Source organism: Staurois parvus, unplaced genomic scaffold, assembly GCF_062004578.1.
Source record: "Staurois parvus isolate SC_StPar_1 unplaced genomic scaffold, SC_StPar_1.0 ptg000381l, whole genome shotgun sequence".
Classification (NCBI taxonomy): Eukaryota; Metazoa; Chordata; class Amphibia; order Anura; family Ranidae; genus Staurois; species Staurois parvus.
This window is the reverse complement of record NW_028318177.1, coordinates 61,000-80,535: the sequence shown is the minus strand read 5'-3', so window position 1 is coordinate 80,535 and position 19,536 is coordinate 61,000. Positions and strand designations below refer to the sequence as shown.

The 19,536-nt window shown below is 44.1% G+C and overlaps 1 protein-coding gene across 1 annotated transcript in view; it reads right to left on the bottom strand.

Moving 5' to 3' along the window:
- The window catches only part of TRPM7 (transient receptor potential cation channel subfamily M member 7), a 125,722-nt gene extending 108,667 nt beyond the window's left edge, over positions 1-17,055 (bottom strand). Inside the window, exon 1 of the mRNA XM_089685691.1 lies at positions 16,981-17,055. The gene's annotated coding sequence lies outside the window, so the exon portion shown is untranslated. The remainder of the gene's footprint in view (positions 1-16,980) is intronic.
- Positions 17,056-19,536: the final 2,481 nt, after the last annotated feature.

Genomic DNA, 19,536 nt, shown 5'->3' with positions numbered 1-19,536 from the left:
AGCATACGGCCAAGTATCTCAGAGGAAGGAGCTACTCATACCCGGAGCAAAGTCCGGATTAAATTTTAGTGGGGTCAAAGGCAAGTTTACCATGCGCAGGGGACAGCCAAGGCACCCCCATTAAGGGTTTGTCCAAGAAGACTTGTTATAAATGTACCCAGTCCTTATCGGCTGCGTGCTTAACCCAATCTACGACTCTAGTCAACTGTCCTGCCCATAATTCTTCTTGAAGGTCAGGGAGACCAATCCCATCCTTAGACTGCGGCCTAGACAGAAAAGATAGGCTTATTCGTGTAGATATGCCATTCCAAAGAAAGGTCCGGAACAAACGCCGGAGGGATTGAAAAAAAAGCTTTCGGTAAAAAGATGGGGACTGCCTGCATCACGTAGAGGAAACGTGGGAGGATATTCATCTTTAACGCAGCTGCGCATCTAAACCAAGAGAGTAATTTCAAGTTCCAAGCCATCAAGTCCCCTTGGATGTGAGTGAGGAGAGGTGCAAAACTTTGAGACAAGAGTTGAGTAACATCTGCTGGAAGAACTATACCAAGGTAAGTAAATGGCATCGTCTGTCCATTTAAAAATGGAAAGTCTCGTTTGCACATTTGCACTTCTGCAGCGCTAAGGTCTAGGTTAAGAATTGATGACTTACCATAGTTTATGCGGAGATTAAAGAGAGAAAACATTTTTCCTAACTCCCTTAAGAGATTGGAAAGAGAAATGTGGGGCTCCGTTAGAAACAATAACATGTCATCCGCATAAGCAGACAGTTTACATTCCCTATTAGCAATATGGAAACCTTTGATATCGGGATGTGCCTGTATAAGGCGGAGAAAAAGGTTCCAATGTCAAGATGTACATCAATGGAGACAGAGGATAACCCTGCTCTAGTGCCGTTATGTATCAACAATTTTCTGATATCAAGCCATTCACTTTAACCTGAGCGATAGTGTTCGAATATAAAGCTAGGACGTATTTGCAGAATAGGCTACTAGGTAATCCCAGGTCACCCAGTCAAAGGCCTTCTCCGCATCAAGAGATAGAAGGCCCCTGACCCTGGATCGGTGGGCCCAGAGTTGAATGGTAATTGCCTTGGTGGTAATTATCTTGAGCCTCCCGCCTTAGGACAAAACCCACTTGTCTCAACGAAATTAGAATAGGGATCAGTGGTAGCAGACAGTTTGCTAAAATCTTAGCGTAGAGTTTAACATCTACATTAAGGTGAGAGATTGGGCGGTATTTGGAAACCTGGCACAGATCCTTCCCCTCTTTTGGAATGACAGCAATATGTGCAGATAGAAGGTGTGACAGTACGGAGGCATCCATTAACAAATTAAATACCGGGTGAAGTGGGAGGCCAAAACAAGTTCAAAGTGTTTATAATACTGCACTGTCAAGCCATATGGGCCCAGGCTTTTACCTGGTTTAAATTTGTTTCAAAACAATGTGCAAGTCTTCCATAGTTAGAGGGGCATCCAAGCATGCTGCACCAGCTCTAGAGATCAGAGACGGAATATAACGTGTCAGGAACTCCCAAAGGCGCTGTTGCCTAGGACCTGCAAGTCGCGTAGGAGTTGGGATGTTATAGAGTTGTTCATAGAAGAGCTCCACAATCTCTTTAGTGGTTACGTGTTGAGTGCCCCATCTATCCCCGAGTCGTTCCACATAGGTGCCTTTCTTGGTGGCATTAAGCATCTTAAGAACAGAGGTATACCGCTCAGGCAAACAATCCAGATCAGTCCACAACAGGTGCAGGCTCTGGCTCACCACCACACACGATGCAATAGGAAGAAGGGTCAGCAGCACACCGGAGGATAGATGGATACAGTGTGTATTTATTGATCCATAGGACACACAAAACACCACAACATGAATACAGGACCTGTTAACGCATTTCACAGGATCACGTGCTTAATCATAACAAAGAAAACAACAAAAGTGCTGTCTTATATAGGTCTTAGTTAATAAAGAACACCTGTCCTAATCAGCACTCTTGAATCCTAAGGGTACGCCTACTAATACATTGTAACAAGACATATAAAACCATTGTATCAAAAGTAGTGATCTCAGAGAACAACAAGAAAGGAGGAAAAGAAAAAAGGAAAGTAAAGTGGAATAAAAGGAGAAACAAAGAAAGAGAAAAAGAACAATGGATAAAAGTAATTGTGAAAAAATTATAAATGTAAAATAGAATAACAAACACAGATTAAAGTGAGTAAATATCCCAAGAAGATATGGGCTAAGATGCCACATTTGTAAATAATCAAAAATTTAAATATATGCAAAAAACACATACTTGGGATACAATACCAAAAAAATTCACAAAAAAACCATACATATTCAGACCAGAATAAATCAAAACAGCAAAAAAAAAAAAAAAAAAAAAAAAAAAAAATTATATATATATATATATATATATATATATATATATATATATATATATATCTCAAAAGTAACGGATCAAAAAACAAAAGGAACACATAAAAAAACAAAGAGAACAAATAAAAAAAGGAAAAAGAAAAGAAAATCCAAAAAAGGAAAAGCGAGATGGTATTAAAGATGTGTGTGCACACGTAAGGTGCATGATGTGCCCAACTGAACATGTCATGCATCCAAATAAGCTGAGTAATGAAATATATGAAAGGATACATATACATTCATATAAACAACTCGGCATTAAGCATCCTAGCCAGGAGGCGGCCACTCACATTTGCTTCTTAATTGAAAACTTACCATAATTCTAATTTAATTTGAAAAAAATGACCCTGTGAAAAATACACTCTTTAACCCTACAACAGTCTGTGAGATCTTTTTTTGGCAAGCATTGTGGAGTAAAAACAGGAACAGATTGGAGAATAGCCTGTATGATATACTGTACTTCATGTTCTGGAGTTTGTAGGCCAAAATTCCTTTATTTCGATGTCCCTAAAGAAGGGTGATCCAGCAACGCAGAGAAAGGTTTATTGCTTTGAGCTCCAGGATGTCGATGGGGACTTTTGCGTCCCTTGGGGACTAGGTTTACTAACCTGCAAGACTGGAACACTCCTTCTCAGCCACTGAGCCTGGCATGTGTGGTCTTTACCTTACATGGAGTATGCAAGATAGATCTTCCCCAATTCCAAGGTTTTATTGGAAACCCACCAAGTTCGAGAGAGGTAGTATATTTTTTCCAGGCAACAGAATGTTGTGTTAAAGAGGCCTTGAATGTAACAGGCAAAAGAGACAGCCTTCAATGAGGCTCTAGAACAAGTACCTAGATATAGGCCTACATATTCTGTAAGGATGGAGCGCAGACTTTTGCAGGTGAAAGGCTGAAGAATCTGGACAGTTGTTTTGACATTTGCAGATAGTTAAGAGGGAGAGGAGCCTTTCAGAAGGTCTTCAAGGCACCTGAATACCCCAAGTTCTTAGGAGGGCAAGCAGGGGCGCAAGCACCTTTGTAAGTACTCTGGGCCCAAGGATAGAAAAAATGTCATTGAAAAAAATTGAAAGTGTTTGTCTCCTACTGTGAAGGGAAGAAAACACTGATGTGTTGGGTGTGACAAAGGTGTGGGCGGAACAGAACACACACAGGAGCGATCACAATGTTCTTTATTGAGAGACTGTGCCGAAAAAGCTGGGCAATGATAGGTTCACAAGGGCAGTATCCAGTGTCACAGGGCAGTAATACGGGCAAAAAAGGGTAGGCAGCAATATGGTATAGCAAGCGTCAGGTGACTCACCAGTCGACAACATCCACAGCAGAGGGGGGAAGATGGGGGGGCAGGAGGAGGTCCAGAAGACAGGGGGCAGAAGTCCTTCACAGGCCAATAGTGGGTCCTCTGAGGGCTGCGTATTCCAGCCACAATTTCAGGGTCATAAAGACAGCAATGGTGAGAGGATGAGAAAAATCACAGTAAAGAGAAATAGTCCACAGAGTTGCAATGTGGAGCCACAAGGGGAAATAGTCCGCAGAGTAGTAAGCACAGCCAATATGGAACTGCAAGACCCAGCAGTCCCTGCGTCCAGAAAGTAGCAAACAGTCCATGCAGGCAGTTCTAGACACCTTCTATTCTCCTTCCAGTGGAACCTCCAGACCTGAGTTCCCCCATGTTCATCACTGGGGGAAAGTCTGAATAGTGTGACCCTCTCCTCTCAGCAAAAGGGATGGTGTTATCTGGTAATTCAATTCAGACAAGATCTCAGCCCCCAAATTATCAGTGCCAAGATGTCTGGCTCTATCCTGAAACAGGATACAATAACTTCAATGCTACCTGCTGAGACTCATCTCATACCCTTTGTGGCCACACAGGAATTCACAGAGCAAATGGTGACTTCATTACACACTACCCAACACCTCTGGATTTGAGGCCCTCAATATCACAGTTTCTGACCTACGTTACAGTGAGTAAATGGGAATCATCATGTAGACATCTTAAATGTCTACTGATGCCACATATTTCCCTTGTCTCAAAGAAGCAATTACCCGACCTTGCAGATTCCATGTGAAACTTGAACCTGGCTTCGCCGGCAGAATTACCTGGGCCAAGAGAATGTTCAGAGCAGTCTGAAAATTTTACTTTCCTTAGGCAGATTTTGGCTCGTTGAGGGGCTAGAGTTTGAAACTATTTTGTACCAGTTTTAAACCACTGACTGAACCCATAGGTCTGTGCCTTCTGTGACCTAGAATTATACAAACTGCAACAGATGTTCCCATCCCTCCATTGTGGAGGACTTTGTGTTTCACATCTTGTGCCAAAAGGAAGGGCTGATTTTCGGCTTTGGAAATGAATAGTGGGGAGAATGACAAGGGGCTCTTTGTGTATAGGAAAATATAGTATGGACAGAAATAAGAGTAATTCTTGAAATTTCTGTTGTAGGGCATCAACACAGAAAAGTAGGGCAAAAGGCAATGTTTGTACATGTTCCGCCAGAACTAGGTTTCGAAATACAGTATCCTGTTGTTAAAGTGTTACTAAACCCACAACAGTAAAATCAGTCTGTATATGCAGTAAAGCATGCTTGGTATACTCACTGTGGAACCTAAGGGGTTAATCCTCTACATTGCGTAAAAAGGCTGTTCGATCCTTTCTTCTCTGCCCCTCCTCTTGTTGAAATTACTAACTGATACAGACTGAATCGTAGTCACATGCACATGCTCAGTTTGGGGTGTATTGCTAAAGAGGTTTTTTTTTCTTGGGAGAGTGCATGTGATCAGAACAGGGCCAATCAACAACGTCCAGACAGAGGTCAGGGGTTCTGCATCCTTCTAGAGCAGAAAGAAAACTTCTCCTACAAGCTTTAACCAGTGCTCTGCTGAACACTAATAAAAGTCACAAAGCTGCTCTAACTGCTGATGAGAAAAGGTATTTAGCCGTTTATATTTACTAAAATAATAGCATTTCCATGTTCTGTGTACTGTGGGAGACCAGATAGAGTGAATGCCGGGTCCTGGGTTTAGTAGCACTTTAATTTCTCTAATCCAACTACACTATTATTATTATTATTACATCGAGTTTATATAGCGCCAAAGGGTTTGCTCAGCGCTGTACAATAGGGGGGACAATACATGAAACAGTACAACAAAGACAAACAGCGTACGAGGGGTAAGAGGGCCCTACTCTTTCAAGCTTACAATCTAGGAGGGAGGGGGTAGTGGAACAATAGGAAGTGGCTGAGGGGAATGAAGTGGCTGAGGGGGATGAAGTGGTGGGAGGAATGAGGGAGAAAGGCCGTTAGGTGAGGGTGGGGTAGGCTTCCCTGAAAAGATGGGTTTTGAGGGAGCGCCTGAATGTGGGGAGGGAAGGCGACAATCGGATGGATTGGGGCAGTGAGTTCCAGAGGATAGGGGAGGACCTGGAGAAGTCCTGCAGTCGTGCATGGGAGGAGGAGACCAGGGAGCAGGATAGAAGGAGGTCCTGTGAAGAGCGAAGGGTACGGGTAGGGTGGTACTTGAGGATCAGGTTGGTGAGGTAGTCAGGGGCAGTGTTATGAACGGCTTTGTAGGTCAGGATTAGAAGTTTAAATTTGATGCGTTGGACAATCGGGAGCCAGTGGGGGGAGAGGCAGAGGGGGGTGGCAGAGGTGGAGCGGGTGGTGAGGTGGATGAGTCTGGCCGCTGAGTTCAGGATGGTCTGGAGCGGGGAGAGCCTGCACTTGGGTAGGCCAATGAGAAGAGAGTTGCAGTAGTCAAGGCGTGAGATGATGAGGGAGTGTACAAGAAGTTTGGTGGTGTTTGGGGTGAGGAAGGAACGTATCTTGGCGATATTGCGGAGATGGAGCCTGCAGGTGTTTGTAAGTGATTTGACATGAGGGAGGAAGGAGAGGTTCGAGTCAAGAATGACGCCAAGGACTTTGGCTTGCGGGGCGGGAGTGATAGTGGTGTTGGTGGTGGTGATAGATAGGCTGGGGGGGGGGGGCGGGGTGGGCAGGGGGAAAGACGAGGAGTTCGGTTTTGGAGAGGTTAAGCTTGAGGAAATGGAGCGACATCCAGTCTGAGATGTCGTTTAGGAGGTGAGTGATGCGGGCGGAGATAGTGGGGGTGAGGAGAGGGGTGGAGAGGTAAATTTGGGTGTCGTCAGCATAGAGGTGATAATTGAAGCCATGGGAGTGTATGAGTGTGCCCAGGGAGGAGGTGTAGATGGAGAAGAGAAGGGGTCAAAGGACAGAGCCTTGAGGGACCCCAACAGAGAGGGGGAGGTGGCACCATTGTAGGTGACGCTGAAGGAGCGTCGGGATAGGTAGGATGAGAACCAGGAGAGAGCGGTATCTCTGATGCCAAGGGAGAGTAGTTTATTAAGGAGGAGGGGGTGGTCGACTGTGTCGAAGGCTGCAGAGAGGTCCAGGAGAAGGAGGACAGAATAGTCGCCCTTGGCTTTGGCGTTTAGTAGGTCGTTAGTGATTTTGAGGAGGGCAGTTTCGGTGGAGTGTAGGGGACGGAAACCGGACAGTAATGGGTCAGGGAGGTTATTGTCAATAAGGTGGGCGCTTAGGCAATCATGGACTATGCGCTCAAGGAGCTTGGAGGTGAGTGGTAGCAGGGAGATGGGTCTGAGGTTGTTGGGGTCCGCGGGATCCAGGGAGGGCTTTTTGAGGATGGGGGTGATATGTGCGTGCTTTAGGGGGGAGGGGAATGCGCCAGTAGAGAGGGATGCCACTATATTGCCAAAAGTATTGGGATGCCTGCCTTTACACGCACATAAACTTTAATGGCATCCAAGTCTTAGTCCGTAGGGTTCAATACTGAGGGGCCATCCCCAAACTGCTCTCACAAAGTTGGAAAATGTCTTGGTATGCTGACGCCTTAAGAGTTCCCTTCACTGGAACTAAGGGACCAAGCCCAACCCCTGAAAAATAACCCCACACCAAACTTTACACTTGGCACAATGCAGTCAGGCAAGTACCGTTGTCCTGGCAACCGCCAAATCCAGACATGTCCATTGGATTACCAGACAGAGAAGCGTGATTAGTCACTCCAGAGAACACATCACCACTGCTTTAGAGTCCAGTGACGGAGTGCTTTACACAGTATCCAACACTTTGCATTGCACTTGGTGATGTAAGGTTTGGATGCAGCTGCTTGACCATGGAAACCCATTCCATGAAGCTCTCTACACACTGTTGTGCTAATCTGAAGGCCACATGAAGTTATTTTACATGGCCTACCACTTTGTGGCTGAGTTGCTGTTGTTCCCAGTTGCTTCCACTTTGTTATAATACCACTAAGGGCTCGTTCACACTTGGCTGTTTTACCAACGCTTGCCAAACGCCCCTATAGCGCTTGCCAAGCGTTGGTCCGGCGTTTGCAGAGCGTTTTTTAACGCTCGGCAAACGCCGCATGCGCGATTTAGCAGCGATTGCTAGGCGTTTGCTGAGCGTTAAAAACGCCCCACAAACGCCTATAATGCAGTTTGAATGGTGTTACCGCTCCGCAAATGCCCCGCAACTACATCGCAACTGCACATGCCGGCTGGGCGTTTGCGGAGCGGCACCATAGACTACAATACGAGGCTTCAACGCCTCCTGACTCGACCAGAGGAGTCCGTTTTGCCGTGACATGACGCAAACGCTCCCGTTAGAACAGCACCATGTGCTGTAATGTGCAGAATTGGCAGAGGCGTTTGGGAAGCAGTAAAAACGCTTCCCAAATGCCTCTCTTCCTCCTGCACATAACGCTAGTGTGAACCTAGCCTAACAGTTGACCGTGGAATATTTAGTAGCAAGGAAATGTCATGGATGGACTTATTGCACAGGTGGCAACCTTATCACGGTACCACGCTTGAATTCACTGAGCTCCTAAGAGTGACCCATTCTTTCACCAATGTTTGTAGAAGCAGTCTGCATGCCTAGGTGCTTGATTTTATACACCTGTGGCCATGGAGGTGATTGGAACACCTGAATCCAATGATTTGGACGGCTGGCCCAATACTTTTGGCAGTATAGTGTAGCTGCAGTTTGACAAACTGCACTTGTAGGCCCAGTCTGGCAATTATATATTTCAAAGTAAACCCTTAACTACTTGCCAACCGCAGATAGCCGAATGACGGCTACACTGAGGCTGGCCAGTTCTGGGAGTGCGTCATATGACTTCCTCCCAGAACGCACTCTCCTGCACGCCCCCGGGGGCGCGCACCCGGCGATCTCCGTGATTGCTGTGCCCTACGGACACAGCTGATCACGTGATGTGGTAAAAGGCCAATCACAGCGGCTGTTTACCACTTGATCAGCCGTGTCCAATGACACGTTGATCACCGGGAAACGCAATTGGCGGTTCTCGGCTGCACTTTCCTCGCGCTGTCAAAGCGCGAGGAAAGTACTGCCGAGAACCGGGAGTTGTCAGAGCAGGGATCGGCACCGATCATCAGGGCACTGATGATCAGTGCCCTGATGATCGGTGCTCAGTAGTGCCACCCACCAGTTCCGCCCACCTGTGTCCAGCAGTGCCACCTACCTGTGCCCAGAAGTGCCACCTATCTGTGCCCAGCAGTGCCACCCACCTGTGCCCATCAATGCAGTGCTGCCAGTCAGTGCCCAGCGGTTGTGCCAGTCAGTGCCCAGCAGTTGCACCAGTCAATGCCGCCAGTCAGTGCCCAGCAGTTATGCCTGTCAGTGCCACCTATCAGTGCCGTCTATCAGTACACATCAGTGCCGCCTATCTGTGCCACCTCATTAGTGCTGCCTATCAGTGCCCTTCAGTGCTGCCTATCAGTGCCCATCAGTGCTTCCTCATCATCGCACATCAGTGAAGGAGAAAAATTACCTGTTTGAAAAATTTTATAATAGAAACAAAGAAAAATTATTTTTCAAATTTTTTGCATGTTTTTGTTTATAGCGCAAAAAGTAAAGTGCCCAGCGGCGATTAAATACCACCAAAAGAAAGCTCTATTTGTGAGAAAAAATGATAAAAATTTCATATGGGTACAATGTTGCATGTCTGCGCAATTCTCAATCAAAGTGCGACAGCGCTGAAAGCTGAAAATTGGCCTGGTAAAGAAGGGGGTATAAGTGCCCAGTAGGCAAGTGGTTAACAGAGTCTCACATTTTCTGTCTGCAAAATCCTTAAATGAAGGAACTATTTCTATAGACATAGTAAAATGCTTATTTAAATACTCAGAAAGCAGGATGTACTACTGGAACAGTCCATTTCAGTGAATTCTTTTTGCATTAGATATAACTCAGCAATGATATAAGTGAAAATCATTTTTGATTTTTGAGTGAAAAATATTTTCAAGAGAGCTCAAATCATCATAGATTGTCCATTCTATTGGTTCATGAAAAGGGAATGTTTTTTAAGGTCTTGTAAAAGATATCAGATGTATTGTAGTCCAAGGGTGAGTCATTTTCTGCAGCCTCCTCTAGTACTATCTCCAGGTCCTCTTCAATTTCCCCCAGATTCACTTCTGACTCAGGTAGAGAGGGTGGGGATTGAGGAAATGTCTGGTGCTTCTGAGCTCTGGACAAGGAAGGATGGCTATATTAAGGGTGTTGACAGTCCAAGAAAGTCTTACTCAGTTGCAGAGAAATCTGCTTTGGTCAATATAGGCTACTTTTTGCGTGCCTGAGATAAAGTTAGAATTGAATGCAGAGACTGGTGTTAAAACGAGGTTACTGTTCCAGTGCATGGAAAGCATTGTCACTCTGAACAGTTTGAATGTGTTGCAAACCTTCAGCAAGTCTACAGTACAGTTACCTATATGCTTGGCTTCCGCCATTGCCATCACGGAGGGAATTCCCCCGTCGGGCACTCACTGACTAGGGTACGGAAATGAGGTAAGTTTTTTTCAAAGAAGGATAGACAGCAACTAAAGTGTCATCATCTTGTAGCAAAATCCTTGTGAAAAAAAGAGTGGGAGGAAGTGTTTGAGTACCTTATAAAAGCTCTGGGCAGAAGTGGTGGTAATAGGGCAACCCATGGTGTCACCATGACACCTAGTCATCCATTTGAGACTAAAGCAGCCCATAGAGAACTCAATTTTCTTTCCTTCCATCACGTCCACTGTGCAGGTAGCCTTCTCAGCTGGCAGAACACAATGATTACTGCTAGAAGATGGATCAACTTGGGTACAGTCAGCCTGCCCATACATGGATTGAATCATGGCCGGTACCTACTGAACTAATTTCAATCCATGTATGACCGGCTTTAGCTCAGAACACCGAATAAACTTAAAACACATTACTGAGCTCACACCGATCTGGATGCATTGCTTCTAATGTTATAGTAGAAGGCAGTGAAGATTTGTTTGCAGAATCTGAAACTGAAGTGCTTACTAATCATTCCAAAATAAGCAAACTGGTTGAGCACAGAGAAAATTATCTATAAGGGAGACGAGGTCCATCACCCAAGTATACTAGCAAAGAACTGAGGTTTCACAGTGGAGAGGGGTTAAAGCAGTAAGCCCAAGAGACGTATCCAATCACTTCAAGCTTTGCCAGTGTGCAATCTGTGGAAAATAGCTACCTTTAACCCAGGGTCTATGAATATCCAAAGCCTGTACCCTATAGTGTACCATAAAGATAAAAACATTTTTAGAGTCTAATAATGGTGCAGCGCTACAAATACATGTGCATGAAAAATAATAGTAAAGACATAGGTATTAGATGGGAAAATCAATGCCAATATAATGCCCCTTGCAGCACCTCATGCATAACAGGGGGTCTCTCCTAGTGACACATACAGTCCCAAATAAGTGAGTCCCAAAAAAGTAAGTGTCCTATAGGTGAAACAACATAACACACTCAAAAAACTCTTCATGCAGGTGCTCCAAACTCTGTGTGAATCCACAGTGACAGGGGTGCCTCCTCACCTTCCTGCCCAGGCCCCTCAGGACCATTGAGCTAAATATGCCTCTTTATAATCCTCCAAAGGATGGAATCCTTCTTAGCTGGGGTAATTCAACTCTCTCCTCCTCTGGTGGGTAAGCATCCAGACGCTGTCTCCTAATACTGGGACGAGTATCACTCCATATACATCCCCAGTGAAGCAAAGAGATCCAACATGGTATAAAATCATTTATTGCAAACTGTCAAAGTAAAAAGTGCTTACTCACATTGCATCAGATATAAATCAGCATTTTCACCACACTATGGGTGTACTGCATGTGTGGGCAATGCTGGGGTGCACCAAGATGGCGCCCACGCCGGATGTGATGTCACTACGTGAACTGCTTCGGCCCCTCCTACTGGCGTATCTACACGTTACGTCACGATTAGAACACGTGACTTCCTCAGGATATACTTGTAGCGCTGCACCATTATTAGACTCTGATCCTTACTGTGTTTGGTGTCTAAGTTGTGGCACCTGAGTGCTGGCTGCTTAGCATGCAATTGGTTAATAGCGCAGGAGTTATTACACTTATAAAAGCATTTTTAACAACCAAAAAATTTCACATATTTCAGCTTACCAGCCCACAATAGTTAAATCAGTCTCTATATGCAGTAAAGCATGTTTGTTATATTCACTATGGAACCTAAGGGGTTAATCCTCAGCATTATTTAAAAATCCTCCCCTCCTTCTACTGTCCCCAATCCATCTGCTGATAGCACAGATTTGCAGGAGTCACTATACACATGCTCAGTTTAGTGTGTATTGCTAGAGAGTTTTATTTTGTTTTTTTTGAAAGGGTGCATGTTATCAGCACTGGGCAAATCATCACTGTCCAGAGGGTCAAAGCTTATGCAGCCCCATAGGTCAGTCAAAGCAGAATGAAAACTCCTCCTACAAGCTTTAACCAGGGCTCGACTCTGATAGAAGTCACAAGACTGCAATATACTGCTCATGAGAAAAGGTATTTATTAGTTTATATTTACTAAAATAACTGCATTTCCATGTTCTGTGTACTGTGGGAGACCAGATATAGTGAATGCAGGGTCCTGGGTTTAGTAAACACATAAATGGGGTGGCTGCATATAAAGTGCTACTCTACGATACCCAAACACGTTCTGGCCTTGAAAGAGAAAACAAATGCAGTCAGTGTCAACTGTTCTACCCCCATTTGCTGTTGTAAAGGTCCAGCAACCCTAAATTTACTTTTCTATGGTTTGTGCTGTTTAGGATGTAGACCTGTGCTACCCAACATAAAGTTGATTCCCTGTTATTGAACACCTCATTATAACAGCCACCTATAGAATTTCAGATAATAAAAGTTTGCTTATGTTCTATGGTCAGTTCTTCAGATTATCTTGCTCCTTCATCAGAAACCCTAAATTTACTTCTCTATGCTTTGATGGAGCAGCAAGATAATCTGAAGAACTGACCATAGAACACATACAAATGTTTATTACCTGAAATTCTATGGATGGCTGTTATAAAAGGGTGTTCAATAACAGGGAACCCATTTTAGGCTCCCTATAACTAGTAAGTTGGGTACCACAGGTCTACATCCTAAATAGCACAAACCAAGGAAACATCAAGTGAGCATATTGTGACTTCTCCAGAGTAAGATGATATGCAAGAAATTCAGGGGCTGTTTGTAGCCTGTAGTGTCATGATGACATTAATTTAATACTCTGAGACAACCTGAGTGAGAACAGGTATGTACATCATGAAAAGTCAGTGAATGCTAGTTCCTACCTGAATTGATGCCAAAAGTCCCCAAGATTTCATCAAATGGTGTTTCTGGTTACCTCCCAGGTAACCTTTTCAACAGTTGGGGTCAAAGTGCATGTCCTCAAAGGCTTTGCCTGTGTCCAAACACTTGAAGTTACAAGCTCACAACCAAAGGTCTATGAATGCTCAGTCTGTATCCTGTACTGTGAGATTAAGATAAGCCTTTGCTGTACAAAAAAGACAAGACTACAATTTGCCATTGAACATACAAGCAAAGAGCAGGTCTTCTCAGACAATGTGCTAAAGATTGATCAGTTAAAGAGAAGCGTTGTTTCACAAAGTAACCATAAATGTTTGCTGCAAACCCAAGACAGTATTTCAGAAGATCCTCATAACAACTGTGCAAGGTGGTGGAAATGTTATGGCGTGTGCTTGTTTTACTGCTGTACAGACTGGGCAACACGCAATGATGGAGTCAACTACAAATTTTGCATCATATTAAGATGTGCTTGATGAGAATCTGAGGCCATCTGTCCAAAAGTAGAAGTAAAACTGGAAATAAGTCTTTCAACGAAATTATCCATAACACACTAGAAGACCAAAGGGCAACAAAGTCCCATTCCCCTCTTCCCCCAGTATACACTCTAGAAAGTGCAGGATGCTGAGGAAGGCTTGTCTTAAGATGTGGCAGACTTGAAGTGCCAGACTTTGCGCAAACATGGGAAGCCATGAAACTTAAGATAAGGAAGTGGAGAAATAAACAGGACTGATCTTGACAGTAAAGCTGGCTGGCCGTAGATGGATTGAATCTTGGCCGGTTCAACAGGGATTGGCTGAGATTCAATCCATCTATGAAAAGGCTGGTTGGACCCAAGTTGATCCATCAATTGACTTGGGTGCAATCAGCCTGTTGGATTTTTAACATGCGATTATTGCCGGCGGCTATAGCTGTTAGCAGTAATCAATGTGTTCTGCTGGCCGTGAAGGCTCCCTGCCAGAAGAATAGTAGCTCCGTGGTGAAAGGAAAGAAAATCGCATAATCTATGGCTTGCTTAAAAAAAGGGAAATGCCTTGGTAGTCTCCACCTTAAGCTACATCTGCTGGGAACCATAAGTAATATACTGGAGCCAGTCCAAAGAGCACTGAGATCAAATGGTTCTAACGAGTCAGTTCTGCCGCCTAGCACTCCATCCAAAGTGTCCTACATATTTGCACCAATAGGTGATTAATGCGAGATACAAGGCAGGAAGTTTCCACTAAGCCATCACAACTGAAATTCAATGCCACAGCCATCTGTTTCCCATGTTCCACAAACAGAGGGGACAAAAGCAGAAGTGGTTAGATCCCTTTTAAAGAGACTTTACCAAATCAGACATGGTCTGAAAAGGTGAAATCACAGCTAGAATCAGGTGCAGGATGGTACTACCAGCAACAACAGAGTTCTGTAAAGGATCTCCAATCACTTAATTGGTAGGTGCATCCTCCACTGGAATGGTAGTCACCTTGTTAAGGCAAGGTGTCATCAAATCTGCAGTGGGCACAACCCCCTTCTCCACAAAATCTGCACAATACATCCGGAACTTAAAATTTTCATATAGAGATAGTTGGAAAAGTAAGTTCAAAGGGAAAGGGGTCTATACGACCAAAGGCTAGAAACAGAACTGGTAGAAACAAGCTAATACTCTACTTTTGGTAGAGTATGAAATAGAGCTGAAATAGTCTAATTTAACTTATAATAGCAGCAAATTGCAACTCCTCAGAGGTAAGCTAATCTGATAAGGATTTCAGCAACTCAGAATCTGAAAAAGCTTATGCAGTTGATGGCTCAGAAGACACTAGGCCTGGAGGTAAATCAAATACAGAATCTAAGGAAGAGGGTGCGGAAGCATGCTGACTGGAGTCAGCAAATAACTGGGTACTTTTGGTCATAAAGTCCTGCATAACCATAGGAAAAGCCTGAGAGGAGAGGGCAGAGGTTCCAGCTATACCTAATGGAGCTGAAAAGGACTCCTAGGACAGGTGAGACCAACAACAGATTCCAGGCTGCAGCCATTGCAGCAACTTGTTAGTGGAAATTGAACTAATGGCCAGAAGTGACCAAAGTCACTGTAAGTGGCCAAGAGGTAGGTGGTTATGGTGGGGGAAAAAGTAAAGTGTGCATGTGTGCAACACTCCATCCACTGGATGACATCAGTGATCTTTTCCAGAGTCTCAAGCTCTTCCACAGAAAAGCCAGCATGAAACAGGGAATGTCGCCCAGTGACCAACAATAATGAATGATCTTTCAATGCTCAACATGACTGGATTATTCACAAAGCGAGTCTTCCAAGACAAGGCAAACAGAGGCAGCAATGCCAGCAGTTTTGGATCTGGAAACTGCTCCCCCTTTTGCTGCCAAAACATCCCTGACCTGTAGAGAACTAGACTCCAAATTAACATCCACATGAATGACAGGACACAAGGTTTCCTGGCAGAACACTGCATCCACCGGCTTGCCTTCTTCCCATACTGCATCCTGGTGCCATCTCTTCCCCAGGTAAGTAACACATACCCCCCCCAGCCATTCTCATAACTTAATATAAACTGTGATTCATCAGAAAGCTTTTGGCTGTGGACACGAGTCAACATGAGCATCCTGACCACCTTACTATCGGAACCAGCATTAAGTTTGTAAGCTACAGTAGCTCTTCTATAGGACTGGAATATTTAAATCAGCCTTCTCTCCCCATGTACATGAATGAGCCTTGGCCGCCCATGACCCTGTTACAAGTTTTCCTTCCTTGGACCACTTTTGGTAGGTCCTGACCACTGAACATCCCACAAGAGATACAGTTTTGGAGATGCTCTGACTCAATTGTCTATCCATTACAATTTGGCCCTTGTCAAAGTTGGTCAAATCTTTAAGCCTACTAGGGATGCTCTGATACCGATATCGGTGCCTCTACCGAGTATTTTCACGAGTACTCGTACTTGTGAAATGCTCCCTAGACTGGAAACCAATACTTTGAACAGGAATGCAATTTATGCCCAAATTGCATGCGGTTTCCTCATTGCTCCTGTGAGGACCCAGGTTTGTCATAGCTTCGATCCCATGCTGAGGAGAGTGGGTGTGTGGGGATGTATACCATGGAGGCAGATGCTTTGGGTTTTCAGCTTTAGGAGAGGAAAGAAAGCCCCTGCAGCTTTCTCTTCTCTCCTTGCAGGGATGGCAGTTCAGGCTAGAGGGCTTTTGATTGGTCAGCACCGTCACATGAATGGTGCTGACCAATTAGAAGCCATCTAGCCTATACTGTCATCCCTGTAAGGAGAGGAGAGAAAGCTGCTGGGATTTCAAATCCCCAGACCTGTTAAGCAATAAACAATGGAATTTGTTGGCATTTTTAAAGAATCGTGGAATATAAAACCAGCAATACTAAATAGTAATTCTATAGGTGACTTGTTGTCAGAAAATGTATGGTGGTCGGTGAGGAGGTATTTGCAATTTTTCCATAATGTGTGTAAGGACTCATTCATACCAAACAGACATGCTGAACACACAATTGCTGGTGTTTCATGGAGGGATGGGGGAGCTGGGCCACTTTGAACTTGACTGAAATGTCAAAGTGGCATTTCATAAAGTTGTATTCACATAGTGACATTGCAATGTGGCAGGTTGCTTTACAACCTGCTGCGCTGCAACAAATAATGCATTGAGTGGTGTTAACGGACACTGTAGGAAACAAGGCTTTTTGCCATGTCTTGTGCAGGGACTGTGCTGGACAAGGCTGCCCTGCACACGTTGTATGAATGAGTACTTATTGTGAATTTCAGCTGGCTAGTAACATGAGTGAACATAATGAAAAACAAAACTTTTGTATATTTGTCATCACAACGTGAACCACTTCTATATTACCACTGGACACAAACACAAACCCCATAGCACAAAAATGAACAGATAATTCATTGTTACAGTTTACCTGTGTGGGTCCTTTGAACTTGGAATTATATAGATACATTCTCTTTTCTTGAAGGTATTTTCTATCCAAGATTTCTGGGACTGAAAAGCAAAAAGTAGAAAACACAATCAGGACATTTTTATACTGGAATTTATGATAATACATAACAGCTGATGTATGCAGTGTCTTAAAGCTGATTTCCAGGGCAAAACATTATTTACATGTAAATCTTCCTCAACATAATCACAGCATACAGTTTAGTAGTGGAATCGTCCTGTACACACACACCTTCTAAATACTAAGAGAGGGGTTTTCTCAGCTAAGCACACCCTTCTGCCTAGATGCCTGAACTTAGAGCAGATGGATTCCAGGAAGTAAATGCTACTGAATCATCTGTCCTTACTTAAGATGCCACATAAATTCTAGGAGGCATTTTCCAAAGCAAAATAAAGCATGGAAACATCAATGGATGGGGGAGTTTGCGTTGAATATAAAAAATACAGTGTAGTTCCGCTTTAAATTAACATTTACGTATGTTTCAGTTTAAAGGACAACTAATTATAGTATACATATATATATATATATATACACACACACACACACACATATATATTTACATACACACATACATACATACACACACATATACACCCACACACACTATATTGCCAAAAGTATTGGGCCAGCCCTCCAAATCATTGGATTCAGGTGTTCCAATCACCTCCATGGCCACAAGTGTATAAAATCAAGCACCTAGTCATGCAGACTGCTTCTACAAACATTTGTGAAAGAATGGGTCGCTCTCAGGAGCTCAGTGAATTCAAGCGTGGTACCGTGATAGGTTGTCACCTGTGCAATAAGTCCATCCGTGACATTTCCTTGCTACTAAATATTCCACGGTTAACTGTTAGTGGTATTATAATAAAGTGGAAGTAACTGGGAACAACAGCAACTCAGCCATGAAGGGGTAGGCCGCGTAAAATGACAGAGTGTGTTCAGTGCATGCAAAGTGCGCAGAAGTCGCCAACTGTCTGCAGAGTCAATAGCTAAAGATCTCCAAACTTCGTGTGTACTTCAGATTAGCACAACAGCAGTGCGTAGGGATCTTCATGGAATGGGTTTCCATGGCTGAGCAGCTGCATCCAAGTCTTACATCACCAAGTGCAATCAAAGCATCGGATACAGTGGTGTAAAGCACGCCGCCACTGGACTCTAGACCAGTAGAGACATGTTCTCTCAAGTGACGAATCACGCTTCTCTGTCTAGTAATCCGATGGACATGTCTGGGTTTGGCGGTTGCCAGGAGAACAATACTTGCCTGACTGCATTGTGCCAAGTGTAAAGTTTGGTGGAGGGGGGATTATGGTGTGGGGTTGTTTATCAGGGGTTGGGCTTGGCCCCTTAGTTCCAGTGAAGGGAACTCTTAAGGCGTCAGCATACCAAGACATTTTGGACAATTTCATGCTCCCAACTTTGTGGGAACAGTTTGGGGATGTCCCCTTCTTGTTCCAACATGACTGTGCACCAGAGCACAAAGCAAAGTCCATAAAGACATGGATGAGTGCGTTTGGGGTGGAGGAACTTGACTGGCCTGCAGGTAGTCCTGACCTCAACCCCATAGAACACCTTTAGGATGAATTAGAGTGGAGAGTGTGAGCCAGACCTTCTCATCCAACATCAGTGCCTGACATCACAAATGCGCTTCTAGAAGAATGGTCAAACATTCCCATAGACACCCTCCTAAACCTTGTGGACAGCCTTCCCAGAAGAGATGAAGCTGTTATAGCTGCAAAGGGTGTGCCAACTCCATATTGAACCCTACGGACTAAAACTGGGATGCCATTAACGTTCATGTGCGTGTAAAGGCAGGCATCCCAATACTTTTGGCAGTATAGTGTGTACATATTTTTTTTTTGGGGGGGGGGGATCTATGTAATTAAATTAAGTGGTATATCATGTTAGGAATTTAAAAGCTAAGCATGCATAATTCTTATTTTGACACATTGAAGCTATACTTAAAATCCCCAAATGAAAATTTACAGTTACTAAGAGCTCTAAACACATCAGTGGTGCTGTGTATGACATTCTGACAATTATACAGTACAACCACATTTTACATTCCAGTTGCAAAGCTTTAAAGTGGAAGTTCAGTTAAAAAAAAGAATAAGAAATAAATAAATTACTAAACATGGGAAACAGGCAGGATTCTTGATGCAGAAGGGACATGCTGTCTCTTCACCATTATTTACCTGTCTGTCCCCACTCTACAGCGAGATGCGCACTCAGAAGTTCACTGTAGAAATTTGGCAATGCTTAAGCTGACTGCACTCCCACACATGCAAGGGAGAGACCCCCCTCCTCCCTTCGGCCAATGAAAGCAGCTGGCGATCAAGACTCGGAATCCGGCTGCCTGAAGAAGTCAGCAGCCGGCAGGGAGCTCTGGAAAGCAGCATCGCTGGATCCAAGTTGAGTATAGTTCTGTTTTGGGCATGCTGATAAAAGTAATGGCACTACAATTCTACATTAGGTACACACCCAGCATTAAAAGGATAACATTCCCATTAACACACAGCAGTA